Source organism: Planococcus citri, chromosome 4 (genome assembly GCF_950023065.1).
Source record: "Planococcus citri chromosome 4, ihPlaCitr1.1, whole genome shotgun sequence".
Taxonomy (NCBI): Eukaryota; Metazoa; Arthropoda; class Insecta; order Hemiptera; family Pseudococcidae; genus Planococcus; species Planococcus citri.
Window position 1 is genome coordinate 51,562,699 of NC_088680.1, and position 16,707 is coordinate 51,579,405.

The 16,707-nt window shown below is 34.6% G+C and overlaps 2 protein-coding genes across 3 annotated transcripts in view; one reads left to right on the forward strand and one right to left on the reverse strand.

The window, feature by feature from the left end:
- The window catches only part of LOC135844420 (tetratricopeptide repeat protein 21B-like), a 217,528-nt gene that overhangs the window by 139,926 nt on the left and 60,895 nt on the right, over nt 1-16,707 (forward strand). The window contains exon 6 of the mRNA XM_065362622.1: nt 14,725-14,801. The gene's annotated coding sequence lies outside the window, so the exon portion shown is untranslated. The remainder of the gene's footprint in view (nt 1-14,724; nt 14,802-16,707) is intronic.
- LOC135844423 (cell adhesion molecule 2-like) overlaps nt 1-16,707 on the reverse strand; it is a 60,453-nt gene that overhangs the window by 28,143 nt on the left and 15,603 nt on the right. The window lies entirely within an intron of this gene.

The window sequence follows — 16,707 nt, forward strand, 5'->3', positions numbered from 1 at the left end:
GTATTCTCATTTTACTAGTGATATTTTTGATGATACTCCTACTTGCATCCAAGGTTTGCAGATGACACATGCTTATTGTCAAATTGTCAATTCTTAACTTGAAGCTGAACCCGAGTATGTCCATAAAAAAATTGTCTTTGTGCGTCTCTGATAAGACTCTAGGATGCCTTGAATTAGAAAATTTACATGTGGGTGCAGTAAAAGTGCACCATGGAAGATGCATGAAGCTAACTGGTGTTCAATCAGGACTCAACTAACCCTTCCAAGCAAACCTGCACCTTATCAGTGATGTGTAAAATCGTATGTACTTTTTTCATGGACATACTTGGTTTCAGCTTTAAGGTAAGATTAATGTCAATCTTTCAACTGCTATCAACAACTTTATGAATATTGTATCGATGAAATTTCTAAATAGTTTCTTGTATGGAAACTAAAACTGAAACCAAAATATTTTCACTTCACAATACTACTCCCATACAATAGTTGAAAGTTGAACAAGTAGACATTCCTTGGAAACACACTCAAGAACCAGTGAAATACCTCAGTGTCCCACTTCCTATTTGCCTGACCTATCAAAAACACATCCAGACAAATTGAGAACAACCTGGGCAAAATTAAGTATATGCTTTGCTTTATCCTCTATTAAATCAAAAATCTCAACTACTCCACCATACTTCATTCATCACTAACCTATTCTTCATTTATTTGGGTTGGAGCTTTCTCAACAAATATCTCAAAACTGCAGATTCTTCAAAATAATGTGCTATGTATCACCGTTCCCAACAAATCACCCCAACACAATCTTGAAAAAAAAATAGAGACGAGTTGGCTCAAATTTCAAGTTAAGTTTAAGCCAATAAATTTCCTTTTCATCATTTTTTTTGTGTAAGTTGTACCTATTCTCAAACATTGGTAAAAAATCAAGCAAAGTTTACCATCAAACATATCTCTTGCCGAGACATTGTCACATATTTTCTGCCAATAATTTGAAGAGTATCTGCACCTACCAGAGCTGGAAATGGTTATGCTACCCGCTAACTGATATCTGGTTAAAATACTGGTTAAACCGCTAGTAACTGGTATTGAGTTGATTTGGGTACTAGATAGTAGCGTATAGCGAGCACAACCCAATTGTTTTTGCACACTTAGTCTGCGCACACACCCCAAAACTTGATAATGTGTAAGTGAGAGGAGTTACATTTTGGCACCTGCCATAAGTGCGTGTGATTGCTGTTTGACAGTGATTGTTGGCAATCATGATGTAATTCCAGTACACCCCCTACACATGCAACATGCTACCAGCTATAATGTGAACCGATGTGAATTTTTTTCAACTCACTACTAGCTACTAGTGAGCAGCACTAGCAGCAGGCATTTATGGTATGGGTATACAGTTGTTACCTGCTGTTAGAGAGTACCATTTTGAGCTCTGGTACACCAGTTTACATTGCAGTTGGTACATAGCATGTTGTATGCGTAGTGGGTGTATCGACATGATGTCATCATTGTCATCAATCACTGTCACCTGTCAATCACACATACCTTATCAGTGATGTGTAAAATTGTAATTTTTTTGTATGGACATACTCGGATTTGGCATTAAGGTAATGACATACAAATGACAGGTATCAAAGTGTAACTCCTCCCACTTACTCATTATCAAGTTTAGGGGTGCATGCACAGACTAAGTGCAAAAACAATCGGGTTGTGCTCACTATATGCTACTATCTGTACCCAAATCAACTTGACGCCAGCCACTAGTGGGTTAGACCAGTATTTTAACCAGATACCAATAAGCAGGTAGCGTAACCATTTTCAGCTCTGGTATCTACCAGAGTCCTGCATGGTGTTGTTAAAATAGCCGGATAACGACTGGAGCTATCAGCTAATCTAACTACACATTACTAACTGTAGTTAGTTTTGTCGGTGCATGCAACTGACAAATAACTAACTACAACTACCCGTTGATGCAGCGGTAAGTTAGGTTAATAACCATATGTTAACCGCATTTGGTTCTCTGGTGTCTCATCAACATATTTTGGTGACGCATCAAACAGATAACAACAAATCAAACATTATTTTTCCAATAAGAACGCGGTATAATCGCAGTTAGTGTAGTTATTTTAACTACAAGTTAGGTTAGAATAATCATTTGGCGGTATAATTGCAACGGCTAACACGGATATAACTTATAACTCCTTTTGGATGAATTATATTTGGTAGCTTACCGCACTCATTCAAAAACTAACACATAACTTTTAACTGCACCGTGCAGGACTCTGGTACCTACCTAGTTTATCGGTTAATTTTTCAACACTTTTTGTGATTTGATGCAAAATCAACTTGATATCTGTGTCCATGATTTTGAGTACTTTCTATGTATCGACTCTTTTTTTTTTATCACTGTTGTGTTGAGCTTATGAAAAATGACCTTAAATTTTCAGAAAATCACTGTTCATATTTATTGCAATTAATTATGTAAATTGATATTTAAAATGATTCGTTGGGATAATCCCTGCACCTCAACTCCTCCTCGATTCTCCCATGACTCAAAGATTGGGTCGAGATGACCCCTTAGAAATTAAGCCAAATGTTATACCACTTCTTTCCTCCAACATCAAAATTTTTTGTAACACCACTTATACGTTTTGCTGCATACTTTATCTGCGAGTAGTAAATTGATGTCTGTGATGAACAAAAAATAAACACAATTCCAAAACAACTTCTCAAGGGAACATAGAGGTCTTATTTTCAAGCGATTTTCAGTATCGATATATATCGATATTTTTCCCCCAAGTATCGATAATATCGATAAATATCGATACTTTTCAATTGACTTCAATGACCAGTTGTTTTGCTCATAATTTATAATTAATTACGAATATTATTGAAATGAATAGCCGCCAAGCAGGACGGAACTCGAATATGTAAATACAATTATTTTCTTGATAGAAATTACATCGTCAACATCAAAAATTAATGCACAAATACGAATTACGAACCAAAAAAAAAGGCGGAAAATAGAGATAAGAACGTAAAAACGTAAATATCGATACTCATTCGATACTACAAATTGGTATCGATACCATTCGATACTGCGAAGTATCGATATTATCGATAAATATCGATACTCATAAGACCTCTAAGGGAACAGCAAAATCACAAGTGACTCATTTGAAGATCAGGAACACTTCGCTTACTATCCACTTTTGAAATAAGTTCCCTAAGTTATCTATGTGTATGTATTTTGTCAGCCCATGCAAAAACCCCCAACCTTCACCTCTTTGGTAAAATAGAGGTCATCGAATCAGGCCAGTTCACATTTTTGAAATAATCCAGTCTGGTTTTGGGCTGATAAAATGTATGTACGTAATAATTACTCTCACTTGGAAAACGTTTCGTATCGACATCTTTTTTTTTTATTATTGTATTTTCGCAAAATTGAAAATTTTCTTCGCCTTAGAAATGGCGAAACATCGTCACGCGACTGTTCAATTATTAATGAAACAGCGGAATGCGTTTTCCAGTTATATGCGATCATCTTTAAAGCATAGCGATGAAATCAACCCTCTCTGTCTTTCTTTTCTTTCTTCACTGCGGCGTTATAAACGAGAAGAAGGCAACAAGCGAGCGTAGTACAAGGTATCTTGTTTTAACAGGTTTTAAATTTTAATCACTCGAAAGGCTGGAAATATTCACACGTCTGGTGACGACGCTCTCACTTTTCAATGATAACACTAACACCATCCTCTCCCCTTATAGTATAAGAGCAACTTTCAAACTCGAGTAAGTAAATATTTCTTATATCCTACTCGCGGTGTTATGGGGGAGAGTATAATAGCGTTGTTTTTCGATTTTCCACTCTGACTAGGTACACCGAACCTATACGATTTGCCGACTTATGTTTTAGTCATGAATTAACGCGCCTATTTACAAATGTATGAAAATAGTCTTTCTCGTTGTGCTTTTTGAATAGAGGCCTTTTAAAAGAGAACTGAACACATGTTTCTCTGCGAAATTGTTTCCAAGTACTCGCACATTCCAAAGAGTTATCGACCTTACAAGGTAGCAGTAGCAAGGTATACCAAATGCTATCCATTGAGTCACCCTCTTTTGTATATAAACTTATTCGTATAGGTACCTGCGTCTCGAGCCGAGAATCTCTCGAAAAATTCTTTCACTTTTTTTTCCTCGATGAGTCTCACAGTATGGAGGTATCTTCTTCCAAAAACACTTCACTTCACCACACCTTATGGTACTCGGGTAAACTTTGAACCATTAAAAAACAAAACATCTACATTACGTTGCCCATACCAAAAGTCGAAAATCTGAGCTAAATTACAATCCGTTGAACTTCACACTTAGCTAAATCTTTTCGCGAGTTTATTATGAAAATATTTACACCGTGATAAGTGAAAACGCGTAGAAAATAATTTAACCGCAGCATAACTTTCATTTTAGCGCCAAGCTCGTTTATTCGCGCGAGTTTAAAGCTGAAAAATATTTCCACGTTAATAGGATCACCTCTTCAGACATTACCCTTATTTACAACGTAACACGAAATTTTCATGCGTATTTTCGTTCCTCCCTTTCTCACTCCATCTTGTAGCTGTTTCCATTCCACGTTGCTCAGGCATCTCCTCTCCTTCCCACATTGTCAAGCTCCCTGCTTCAGAACCACCAACAACGTCGAAAGTACTTGGCGATTATTTTTTTCCTCGAGTTGATAAAAAGCATATCAATCTTACGATGTTGGGATCTGAGACGTTGAAATATTACGTGGAAAATGTTTAAATGTTGACTAGGTTGCAGTTTAATGTTTCTTTTAAATGGCTATAAGGTAACGTGGTGTTTTGCTCGTGTGGAGTTGAAAATCGGTTCGATAGTCTTTTTTGGGAGTATCGTGTTAATACGAGTAATGTACCTATCTATAGTACGATTTTTATTCGATTTTTAAAAAATCATCAAAAATCAAAAAATGCATTTCAGCACCTGAAATGTTAGAATGGTTCAAAACTGATAGTTTTTGAAGTGCAGATAATATTTAATCGATGAAAGCATTCACATTGGTTCACTTTCCTCAGAAAATTATGCTTACTTTGTGAAAAAGTTAAAAAATGGTTCTTGAAACAGTTTTTTAATTTTTTTTAATTTTTAAAAATTCAAAAATGAACTTTATCAACTGATATTTCAATTGCTGGGCTTTTAATTCAAGTTCTTTCACTCTTTTTAGTTTCGTTCAAATCGAAGATCACCAATTCAAAATATTGCCAAAACAATCGACTCATTTTTCAATTTTTCACTCGCATCTTCAAATTTCACGCAATTAACCACAGCAATGACCCAGGATGTGGAAAAATCTCGTCTAATCCTCGTCGGTTTTCATTTATCATTTGTTTATTAAGGTAACCTAGTATAGCTCGTCCAAAACACCGAAGGGACTTTAAAGCAGATAATTTGAGAGATAAGCGCCTTGTTACTAGTTGGCTAAGAGCTACTTCAGCACACCTTGCAGACGCCTATGGCGAAACTTTGCGGTCACGTGGGAAGTTTCGGTGCTTTCTGTATAGAGATGCAAGAGCATAGATAAAAACTTTAACAACTAAGCGACTGAGTCATTTCTTTCAGTTAAAATTGTACAAACTCGTAAATCTATTGCAAAAGTTTTAGCGGCTTTTGATAACAAGGTACCGAACCTCTACGCAGCGCTTAAATTTTACAAACTTTCAACACTATTTTCTAATCTGCGTTTTTTTTCTCTCCGTTGGCCTGGCGCTAACCTTGCAGATTTACCGTTGTCGAGCGTTTTTACGTGTTAGCTACATCGAACATTATTAATCCCGAGACAACTGGCGAGTTGCGAGAATAAAAATACACTTTTTTTAAATACAAAAGGAAACTTCTGAACGAGCATTGTGATACGTAGCTTAGCAGATAAAATCGGTCAAAGTTTTCATCCTCGTCAGTACCTCACCTACCTATTGTAAAGTAAAAGTGTGTGCCGGTGTGAAGTAAACGAAAAAGTGTCAGGAAAAAGTAGCTACCTGAGATGACCTTTTTTTTTTGAAAAGTCTTCCTTTATAGGGGTTTATGTGCGTGTAAAAATAAACCCACTTCCATCTTTTTTTTTGCATGAAAATTAATATCTTCGTAATAAGTATAAGAAGAACCAAAAAAGTGGTTTTTTTCAAATTTCAATGAAGCTTCGAGTGATTGAGGTATCCTACGCGAAAATAAATTCAAAGACGTTAAACTCGAGTGGAAAAGATTAGCGAAAACGAAAATATGGCCTTGAATTTTCGTACATTTCACTACAGTGGTTGATTTTTTTCGACTTCATTTAATGTAATGTTTGTTTTTCGTCTCATTACGACGTACCTTTTATTGTTTTCCAGAATTTGCTCATTATTCACTTTTTTCAGCTTAATTGGTTCTTTATTATTTGCATTTTCCTTTTTATATTTCTGTGTAATTTAGGTCTCTCTGTCCATTTTTTTTTCATCCTTGTGATCTTTCTATCTACAATTTTTTTTTTCATCAAATCAGATTCCTACAGTTTTTTTTAATATAAGCGTTTGTTCGATTGGATCAGAGTAGGTACCTATATGTAATGACTAATGAGATTAAATTGGATGAAAGTGCTCAAATTGCGATAAGAAATTGTAAAAGACCACGAGAAATTGATCACATAGATGGTTGCTCATTTTTTCAAATTTTTAAATGATAACTTTCCCATTTTTACAACAGCTACATACTATGAAATGTTTAACTTTCAACTTGAAAGTTTAGTGCTGCAAAAATATTTTCTCCAAGTTCAACTACCTAGGTAGGTAGTCTTAAAATTGTCATTTTCTAAAGAAATCGCAATTAATACATAAGAGAATTACGAACGCATTCCCTCCCCTCCCCTCCCCCTCCCTCCAACTTGAAGAGGTGTCATCAAAATTTTATGGTTATTTGCCTGCTTATAAAAATTTTTCAGAAGAGCGATCTTAATTTTGTTTCGATTTTTGAGTTGGTCTATTTAAGGCAAACTGGTTATGCAATTTTATTGACATGTTAGACTTCAATTTAATACTTTGAAAGATTAAGGAGTTGACAAACGAGATGGGTCGCAATCGCCGCGCGTAGTGAACCTTTGAACTTTGAACGATCGGGTCGAAATTTCACCCCTCAATTTTTGAACTGGGAAACACAGACTCGATAGAGGACCTCAATATACACCACGAACCAAAATTTCAGGTGCTGAAATTCGTGAGAAAAAATTTAAATTTTCTGCTAATTGACCTAAACGGTTAATATTTGGGTTTCATCTTGACTTTGACCTCCTGAGTTGATTGATGATGGTTTCGAATCGTTTTGGAGCCTCCAGCGGAATTCTGGATTCTCCAGTTTTTGAGAAAAATACTGTAAGTAGGGTGAAAATGAAATTAACCACCTTTCCGACCCTTTCGATCAATTTAAAAGCCTATATTTTCAAAATCTTTTTGTGTCGGTTCAAATCCAACATTTTCTCCAGTGCTTTTTTGAAAAGAAGTAAATGAAAAAATCGTTGTTCGCAAACGCGTCAACGAAAAAAATTGAAATTTGGTTTCCACTCAATTTTTAACCTCCCAAATTAATTGGTGGTAATTTCGAGTCGTTCTTGGAGCCTCCGGTGGATTTTGATTTTTTCGTTTTTCTTAAGAATAATCACAGCCATCACAGGAAAAAATGTTGGATTTGGCTCTGGTCTCTTAAAGGTCATTGACCCGTCTAATCTGCCTTCTCAAAATTGTCTGTTTTCCATTGTTGCCCTTTGAAGACATTGATTCGCCAATATGGTTTCCCGAGGTAGTATATTTGCCTATATCTCGTCTCTTAAGGTCATTGACCCGTCTAATCTGCCTTCTCAAAATTGTCTGTTTTCCATTGTTGCCCTTTGAAGACATTGATTCGCCAATATGGTTTCCCGAGGTAGTATATTTGCCTATATCTCGTCTCTTAAGGTCATTGACCCGACTGTCTGACTTCTTGGGGTCACTGACCCACCTATCTAGCCTCTCAGTGTAGTCTGTCTTTCAGTCTGACCACTCAAAGTCATTGACCGGTGTGTCTGTACTTTCAAGGTCACTGGCCTAACTGTCTGGCCTCTTAAGGTCACTGAATGACCCACCTCTCTAGCCATTCAAGCCTGACTGCCCTCTTGAGGTCAGTGACCCGTTAGTATGGCGTTCTGAGGTCTTCTATCTGTCCTTATGACCTTTTTAAGGTCATTGACCTATCTATCTAGCATCTCATAGTCGATTTTCAAGGTCATTGACCTATCTATTTAGTCTCTCATGGTCGTCCCTCCTCTGGTCTGTCAGCTGAAGGTCAATGACCTCGCAATCTGCTTGATCAATGGCACCCGACTGGCCTCTCTTAAAGTCATTGACCTTCTGTCTTGCCCTTATGAGGTCACTGACCTTTCTGTCTATCCTCTCATGATTGTCTGTCTACCTGTCTCGCATCTTAAGGTCATTGACCTGTCTGTCGGCCATTTCAAGCTCGTTTATTGGTCTGTCCGTTTGACCTCTTGAGGTCGTGTTTCTGAATTCGTGAGGTCACTGACCTACCTGTTTGGTCACCAATCGTTCGTAAATGATTCTTTAGTTTCAGGATTTCTCTGAATGACCCCTTCCCACCAAATATTTGTAATTTTGGGCACGAGAGTATCCAGAATAGTACAGCATGAAATGAAGGAATTACAAATTTTTGTGTCTAAATTCCTCTAAATAAGTACGTAACTTTTATAAAAAGTAGGTAAATGATTTAATTTTTTTTTTCAAGTTTCAATTTTAGGCTCAGCATTTCTCGGGGAATGACCTCTTCCCCAATATACTTGCGTAATTTTGGCTCTATTGCACAAGAGCACCCAAAATAATTGAAAAAATAATGATAATAATTTTTTAAAAATTTAAAGAAAATTTTTCAAGAATTATAAATGTTTGTGCCAAAATTTTTCTAAATCACTTTTAAAAACGGAAAGAATGATTTATCTTTTAATTTTCAATTCAGTTTCAGAATTTCTCTGAATGATCTCTTCCTCTCAAATATTTGTAATTTTAGTTCTTAAGCAAAATTATATAAAAACAGCATCATACTCAACGAGATATCTACAACATAGGCCCTTTCTAAACAACATATCCAAAAATCAGGCAGATCCATTCGCCCGTTTTTGTGTAATATTGTAATTTGTAGAATCCGTCATATTTTACCTACTCATTTATCTACTCGTACACCCTTGCGGGTAAAAAAAATAATTGAAACTCAATAATTGAATTAAGACGTTGCCGCTCGTTCTGTCAGATCATCGATTCCAGTTTGTGCATTTGCATATCTCGCGATTAAATTAAATTAAAAGGCGGTAAGCCACAAAATCGAATTTTCATAGCCTTAATTATAACATTCCTTTAACCAAGCGAACGCACGTATAAAGAAAACCCGCCAAAAAAGGGTTTAAAAGTCGACCAAAAATCAGAAAGTTTTTTCTTTCCTTTTTGCTTTTACAATGAGATGCTATGGAATTCGCTGAAACATAGTGAAGGGTCAGTGTATATCAAAGTGGGTACTTGAATGTATAACAAAACAAAAAAAAAGGAGAAAAAAAAGAAAGAACCGTTTTGTATTGATTAAAACCAACAAACCATTAAAGTTTTAGGAAATGTTAACAGTAAAACTTCTATGTATTTTCCGCGGAATTTTCGTCCTTTAACTACAAGAAGTCTTTACCCCTCCGACAACTCCCAACGGGTAAACTTTTCATTAAGCTTCGTTATCCGAGATCTGAATTACAGCTTTTATAAAGTTATCTCGTGATCGGAATTATAGCTTTTTATATCGAAAGTTAAAAACTTTTAAGCAGCTTTAAATAACAAAGCTTTAAACTGATAGAATTATCATCCAATTACCGAGATTTCACATTTTTATGATATTTTCAAAATGTTTCTTTTCCTCGTGTTTTTTTTTCTCTTTTATTCTCAACCACTTATCCTTTACCCAAGACACACTTGTATCGTATTCTAAGAAGTTTTTTTTTATTTTTCGTAGTAAAAAAAAGGGCTGCTGTTGCAAAAAGAAAAAACTGAAATTAATGTTGAACACAGTAAGTGTAATATTTTTACAATGACATAATAATGAGAGAAATAAATTTTGCAGTTTTTGCACAACTTTACAACATGATAAATTGCATTTTTGAATTTATGTCAGCCAAGAAAGTTAAGTAAGCGTTTGTAGTCACCGTCAAATATAACTTTCTCTTTAAATGGCATTAAAAAAGTTGCTCTTAAAAAATTAACCGTCATGCGACTACACAATAGCTTAGGTAAGCATGTTCGCTTTGAATGTTCATGACGCCGGGAAAAATTATACTTCGTGAAATTTAATGGCTGCTGTGTTTTTTGATCGAATGCCGCCGCCGCCGGTGCACTTGTAAAAAATTCGAAAATACAGGAAGTAGATGTACGTGGCTCATGTGAAACCGGAAACGATCCGGTTCTGCTTCTTTGCAGTCTTAAAAGTGCAAATTGAAGCGAAATTCTTAGTTTTAAAATAATTTTGAAAGATGGTAATTAAACCGATGGATTGATTTTGCGAAGTATGGTGAAAATTGAAATGCAAAAAGGGCCACTTTTTTGAGAACACTCGCAACAGAAGTATATCAACTACTACGAGCATTTTTGTACCGGACAAAGAGAAATCAAAAGAGGACTCCAAAATACACCACCAGTTAGAATTTCATAGGTTGAAATTCATTTTTAGATTTTTGAAGAGTTTTACCGACTTTGCCGTGAAACGGAAAAGTAAGGTATTGTATTTGTCATGATGGTTGAGGATTTGGGTGGGGGTGGGTTTTCTTGACGTTTTGGAGTGTGCTGATCACGATAAGACGTATGGCGCAAAACGAGATAAGTTTACATATATATTTATTTATATATAGCCGCATACAGGCAAACTCGTAACGTTTTGTATAAACAGCAATCTCAAGACCCCTCTATAACTTTGTTGCTGTGCATGCGCTCGACGCGTCACCCCATAGGCCTGATAGTACTCGATGTTAGGCCGCGTTATATTCGTTAACTTGATTTTTGGGTGACCTGTGGAGAGGTATCTCATTGCCGAAACATCAATTTTTCAGAAAAGCTTTTTTTTAAAGTCCCTTACGTCTCTGTTTTTCGCAAATAGCTTTTTAACAAAGCATCCCACAGAAAAATAACCAGCTCTGAGCAGAAAGAAAATTTTATTCTCTACAATTTCCTTCATTGCATTTTTTACCTAGGATGCATACTTTTCTCATAAAATCACTGTTTAGACTGAAAAACACGAAAATTCGGACCTGTATAATCAACTCTAAATTAAAATTGAGCAGTCAAAAATTTATTTTAGACGATTTTTGACCACGCCATGTGAAAGAGGACATCTTCAACCACCAAAATCACCAAAAAGAACGTAAAAAACGTAAAAAATGATTCTTGGCAATAAATACCTTTTCCTCATGTCCTTGTACATAATACTTAGGCTATGCACTCATTTGAAAATTGAGTCAAAAGAGAAAGTGTATAAACGGCAATCTCACGTCCCTGCTCAAACTTTGCCAGTAGACTCCCCACACCTTGTAGATTCATATGGCACCTCATCGAAAAGTCACGTCCTAAAAAGGTTACGAGTTTGTCAAAACGTTATGAGTTTGCTGGTTAATCTATAAAAAAGTTACGAGTTTACCCCCTAGAATATTTATATATAGATAGATATATAGGTATATCAATTTATGTATAAATTTGTGTCACGCTGAACTCAAAAGCTCCGAACTTTAAGTCGAAACTGATGATGGCAAAATATTGCTTTGATACTGAACTAGAGAAATTTTTAATTTGGTCGAAATCGATTCAGCCGTTTACGAGATATGAACGTTTAAGTGTGTTTCAACGTTATGGATAAGCAGAAATTTGTGTAAACCCTTATATCTCGCAAACGGCTCACCCCCAACAAACAGATGGGGTGGTTAGGGTGTGTAGGTTGCAGATTGGTGCGCCGGAGGTCGGGGGTTCGAATCCCGCGCGAGTCAAGAGGAGAAAATTTTTTGTCGATTTTTTTGTTAATTTTTTTGTTAATTTTATCCGTCCAAAATTTTTTTGCCAAAAAATCAAAATTTTTCAAAAATTTCTAGTGTAATTTTTGTTTTAACAAAAAACATTAAATTTTTGGTAAATAGCCAGTAAATTTTGATAATTTTATTTTTTTTTGGTGAATTAATAGTAGATAAATTTTTAGTAAATAAAATGATTGGTTATTTTTGGTAAATTACTCGTAATTAAAATTGGTCGAAAATTTTGGTAAATTGCTTGGGTAATTTTTGTTTTGGTAAATTAATGGCGTATTTTTTGTAAAATTGGTATTCCAAATGATAAATTTTCGTAAATTGCTGAGTTAATTTTTAGTTTTCCAATAAAGTTGGTTGAAAATTTTGGTAAATTACTGGGGTAATTTTTGGTAAATTGGTAAATTTTAGTGAATTGTTGTGGTAATTTTGTGGTATTGTTAAATTAGTGGGGTAATTTATTTTGTTGAATTTGTGTCAACCTTTGGAAGTAAATTACTGAGGTAATAAAAAATTGGCAAATTAGTGGGGTAATGTCTGGTAAATTACTGAGGTAAATGTTGGTAAATTGCTGGGGTTATTTTTGGTAAATTGGTAAAAACCTTTGGCATTAAATTACTGGGGTAATTATAATAAAAGTCGGTAAAAAATTGGTAAATTAGTGAGGAAATGTCTGGTAAATTACTGAGGTAAATGTTGGTAAATTGCTGGGGTTATTTTTGGTAAATTGGTAACTTTTGGTAAATTGGTAAATTTGGTAAATTGGTAAATTTTGGTAAATTGGTAACTTTTGGTAAATTGGTAAAGTTTGGTAAATTGGTAAATTTTGGTAAATTGGTAAATTTTGGTAAATTGGTAAATTTTGGTAAATTGGTAACTTTTGGTTAGTTGGTGGGGTAATTTTTACTTTTCCGATAAAATCGGTCGAAAATTTTGAAACATTGCTGGGGGATTTTTTGATATGGTAAAAGTTTTTGGTAAATAGCCAGTGACTTTTGATAATTTTTTTATTTTTATTTTCAACAGAGCAAAGTCGGTTGATCTTGCGTACTGCGCAAGATGTTTTTTTAAATTTGAGTTGAAAATGAAAAAAAAATCAAAATTTTAGAAAATTTGCTTAGAAAGCTGAAATTTAGTTTGTATTCTGTTTTCGACCTCCTGAGTTGATTGGTAATTGTTTGAATTGTTTTGGAGCCTCCAGCGGACTTTCGGATTCTCCAGTTTCCGAAAAAATACTGCTGTAACAGTATGGGGTGAAAATTAAATGCAGCACTTATAAACTCGTAAGTCGTATTATTATTTTTCTGACCCTTTTTATAATTTCAGGCACTTATTGACATGGATATTATGTTTTCTGAGCAGGGGGGCTATTCGAAATTTTTAAAAAACTTATCCACGGCATCCTGCATCTTAAAATGCTATATTATAAGAGGCTTGACCTTGAGAGCTCAGACCGGCGGACAGGTAATCTTGGGAGGCTAAATAAATTGATTGATTTCTTGGTGAATCAATAATCATTCGCAAACGGATCAATTAATTTACGATTGATTCGGTTTTTGTGAAACTATTGTGTTATAGGATTGGATCTGTTTTCAAACGAAGTGAATAGTGAATCGAATCGAATCGAATCATTCACAACCGATTGGTGATTGAACAAATTTGTTGATTTCTAGGTGAATCATTCGCGAACGAAATTATCAATTTTTAGTGAATTATTCACGAGCGAATTGATTAATTGTTGGTGAATCATTCGCGAACGAATTGAATAATTTTTTAGTGAATCATTCGCGAACGAATTGAATAATTTTTGGTAAATCATTCGCGAACGAATTGAATAATTTTTAGTGAATCATTTGCGAACGAACGATTCATTTATTTAGTTTTTGGTAAATCATTCGCAAACGAAATTGAATAATTTTTTAGTGAATCATTCGCAAACGAATTAATTCGTATAAGTGACTCGTTCGCGAACGAATTGATTCATAAAGTAGAGAATTGATCAATTTGTTTGCGAATAATTTGCTAAAAATGAATCTATTCGTTCTCGAATGGTTTTTTCAAAAAATTGATCAATTCGTTCATGAATGATTGTAATTCTCTTAAATAAATTAATACTCTCACGAACAATTCACTGAGAAATGAATCAATTTATACAAAAACAATTCGTTTGGAAACGGATCAACTTGTTAATGAACGATTCGTTAGGAATGGTGGAGGCTTTATAAGATTTCAAGTTTCATCGAAATCGATTCAGCCGTTTATCAAGTACATATTTTATTTTTTAAAAAGACATTATTTAGAGGAATTGAAAATTCTTTTCGTTTTACTTTTTTTCGTTTTACAATTTTGGGTGTTCTTGTGCAGAAGATCCAAAATAACCAATACATATGAGGGATGTGAGAGAAGGGATCATTCAGAGAAATTTTAAGACTAAAATTGAAAATTTTTAAATCCTACTCGTTTATAAGCGGGTACCTAGGTTTGTACATATTTTCTAAGTAGGTAGGTACTTCAAAGCAACGAATAATGTTACTATCAAAAAATACAGTACAAAGTGAATGTTTCAGTAAGTAATTAATAGATACTAATTTTTATTCATTTTTCAGATTTGATTCTCCGGAGTTCTGAAGGGCCATTCGTATCTATCTACGTCATTCAATCACCACAAAATAGCTGCATCTCAGTAAGTAAACTAAATCAACTCAACTTCAACATTCTAGTACTGTAAATTTTTTCAATTATTCTAATGTAGTATATAATTTCACGTAGGTGACTCAAATTTCACCCTCACAACATACACTAAAAAAAAAACACTCGAATCAGTACAATTCCCCTTTCACAATTCTACATTGCTGCCTTCGAGTAAGTATAGGAAATTAAACGCAGCAGATATTCAATTTTCGACTCAAAATGTGACGCAATAGTACGCGCCTATGCCGATATCGTGAGAAAGTTCTATTCCTATAAAACCATATGCGTATGATGAAGGAGCACAGCATTGGAACAGTTGTTGCTAGACTGGAGAAAATAATAGAGGGTTTAGAATTCATATTTGAAAATATTATTGATTTTAGAAAATATTCCCGCAACGTGTTTCTATTTACTTAACGTTATTTTTTACCATGGCAGGTTTAGCATCGAAAACAAAAAAAAACGTAAAACAAATCTCGAGTGTAGATGGTATGGTTTTTTGATCAAATCGTGATATTTATACGGATTTGGTGATTTTTTTTCGTCGGTGTTGTTTTTTTAAAATCATTTTTCAAGGCACGAAAATCCTGTTTTTAATGCGTATTTTAGAAGAAGAAAAAAACTGAAGATGTCTGCGGAGAAATGTACCTATCAATGGGATTAGAGAGAATACCAACCATAAATGTCTCGTAATTTATAAATTGAAACGTAGTCTATAGGTATCCTATCATCGTTTTAATGTGTACTTTCGAAATAGAATAAAAAATTTACCAATCTCTTTTTTCGAGAATTTTTTTCTGTTTTTTCAAAACTGCTCTCATTGAAATACGAGATTTCAAAAAAAAATAAAATAACATAAAAAATTAGGCCTACGTCGAGTAAAATTTTCCATCATGAGAATTTATCTGAATACTTTGCGAGTTTAGGTATATTAATGGGTGAAAAAAATTGATATTTTTGTACCATAGCATCTAGGCGTTTCGAAAATTACCATTATAAATGTCCATAAAATTGCTTTAAAAATTAGCCAACTCGCTTTTAGCCGTTTGCAGGAAAAAATTTCAAATTAACAAGTAAAGAAACTGAATGAAAACTTTTTTTTTCGTGTACGCGAAACTTGGTCGTAATGTGCGATGCCTGTTATGTTAAGTAATTAATTAAATTCGCATTAAATCGAGCCTCCTAAGTGCGTTGTTTTTTTCCACGAGTACAATTTTTCTACGTATGGTGTTTGGTGGCGGGAAGGGAAGAGGGGGCGAAACTGAGTTTGGATTGAAAAATGAATACGAGCTAATTTATTATTTAAATTTTCGCCAACGTTAGGGTGATACGCTTCAGTTGTAATGGGTATGTGAATTAAATGTAGATCTAGGTAAGTTACGATGAGATGTACGAGTATACATATTCGCATGCAGAAAATAAGTTTGTTACATGATGCTTTGTCGTATGAGAAAAGATCGATGATGTGAAGTCTTAAATTGAGGGACTTTTTTTTCTTTAATAATTTTGTGCACATTGTACAGTGCACATGTATGATCCTATCTAAGTTAGATAGGTAGAGGAATGTGTATTTACCTAGCTAAGTTTGGTAATGATTGCTGAAATTTTTCATTTGATGTGATGAAATTGTTTTAGAGACTGAGAAATGATATGCCATGATTAGAAGTAATGTCTTCAATTTCCTCGCGACGCTAATGAATATTTATTGTATTTCATGTTGAATGCAAGCGTTCACAATATTGTAGGTAAGTACGAGTAAGTTGTGCTCGACAACCGACGGTGAAGATTCACAGCCCCCCCCCCCCCCTCAGCCCTCTCCAATCCCATCAGGTACCACGATGTTTTAGTCAATCTGGAGCCTCCGGAAAGTTGACATTTTTTCAGCGCATTAAAATACT